The sequence below is a fragment of the Arachis duranensis genome, chromosome 6 (genome assembly GCF_000817695.3).
Source record: "Arachis duranensis cultivar V14167 chromosome 6, aradu.V14167.gnm2.J7QH, whole genome shotgun sequence".
In the NCBI taxonomy this organism is placed as follows: Eukaryota; Viridiplantae; Streptophyta; class Magnoliopsida; order Fabales; family Fabaceae; genus Arachis; species Arachis duranensis.
The window spans coordinates 31,732,828-31,734,976 of record NC_029777.3 but is presented as its reverse complement, the minus strand read 5'-3'; positions in this window follow the sequence as shown (position 1 = coordinate 31,734,976).

Sequence of the window (2,149 nt, the reverse complement as noted above, 5' to 3'; positions counted from 1 at the left end):
TTATGAGTCTTGGCCGTGGCCCTAAGCACTTTGTTTTCCAGTATTACCACCGGATACACAAATGCCACAGACACATAACTGGGTGAACCTTTTCAGATTGTGACTTAGCTTTGCTAGAGTCCCCAGTTAGTGGTGTCCAGAGCTCTTAAGCACACTCTTTTTGCTTAGGATCACGACTCTAACCACTCAGTCTCAAGCTTTTCACTTGGACCTTCATGACACAAGCACATGGTTAGGGACAGCTTGATTTAGCCGTTTAGGCCTGGATTTAATTTCCTTGGGCCCTCCTATCCATTGATGCTCAAAGCCTTGGATCCTTTTTACCCTTGCCTTTTGATTTTAAGGGCTATTGGCTTTTTTTTTTTGCTTTTTCTTTTTCTTTTCTCTTTTTTTTTCCGCAAGCTTCCTTTTTCACTGCTTTCTCTTGCTTCAAGAATCAATTTCATGATTTTTTTTTTCAAATCATCAATAACATTTCTCTTTGTTCATCATTCTTTCAAGAGCCAACAATTTTAACACTCATAAACAACAAGATCAAAAATATGCACTGTTCAAGCATTCATTCAGAAAACAAAAAGTATTTAAGCTCTTCTATGTCCCTTCCTTGCCTTTGTTGCTCCTCCCTCATTGCTCTTTGATCTTCTCTTATTTCTTGGAGAATGATGGAGTGTTCATGATGTTCCACCCTTAATTGTTCCACATTATGGCTCAAATCTTCTAAGGAGGTGTTGAGTTGCTCCCAATAGTTGTTGGGAGGAAAGAGCATCCCTTGAGGCATCTCAGGGATTTCTTGATGATGAGCTTCCTCATGCATCTCTTGAGAACCGTGAGGGTGCTTGCTCCATCCTTTTCTTGGTGATGGGCTTGTCTTCTTCAATGGGGGTATCTCCTTCTATGATAACTCCAGCTGAGTAACATAGATGGCATATAAGGTGAGAAAAAGCTAGCCTTGCCATGGTGGAGGACTTATCGGCTATTTTGTAGAGTTCATTGGAGATGACCTCATGAACTTCTACTTCCTCTCCAATCATGATGCTATGAATCATGATGGCCCGATCCACAGTAACTTCAGATCGGTTGCTAGTAGGAATGATAGAGCGTTGAATGAACTCTAACCATCCTCTAGCCACAGGCTTAAGATCCAGTCTTCTTAGTTGAACTGGCTTGCCTTTGGAGTCTATTCTCCACTGAGCTCCTTCCACACATATGTCCATAAGGACTTGGTCCAACCTTTGATTAAAGTTGACCCTTCTAGTGTAGGGGCGTTCATCTCCTTGCATCATAGGCAAGTGAAATGCCAACCTCAGATTTTCCGGACTAAAATCTAAGTATTTCCCCCGAACCATTGTGAGATAGTTCTTTGGATTTGGGTTCATACTTTGATCATGGTTCCTAGTGATCCATGCATTGGCATAGAACTCTTGAACCATCAATATTCCAACTTGTTGCATGGGGTTGGTTATGACTTCCCAACCTCTTCTTTGGATTTCATGTCGGATTTCTGGATACTTATTCTTTTTGAGCTTGAAAGGGACCTCGGGGATCACCTTCTTCTTTGCCACAACATCATAGAAGTGGTCTTGATGGCTTTTGGAGATGAATCTTTCCATCTCCCATGACTCGGAGGTGGAAACTTTTGTCTTCCCTTTCCCTTTTTCTAGAGGATACTCCGGCCTTAGGTGCCATTGATGGTAATGGAAAAACAAAAAGCTTATGCTTTTATCACACCAATCTTAGAATGTTGCTCGCCTCGAGCAAGAAAGAAAGGAAGAGAAGTAGAAGAAGAAGAGAATATGGTAGAGAGGGGAAGAAATAGGTTCGGCTATGTGGGAGAAGAAGGGGTTGTGTTGTGTGAAAATGAAGTAGAATGGAAGGGTATTTATAGGGAGAGGGAAGGGTGGGTGTTCGGCCATATTGGGTGGGAATGGGTGGGAAATTGAATTTGAATTTTATGAAGGTAGGTGGGGTTTATGGGGAAGAGTGGATTGATGTGAGTGGTGAAGGGGTAATTGGGAAGAGGAATTGGAGTGATTGGTGAGGAGTGTTGGGGTTTGTGACATGGGGAATACAAATCACAAAAACAGGATTAGGAGGTAAGGTAGGAATATATTAGCTGGGGATCCTGTGGGGTCCACAGATCCTGAGGTGA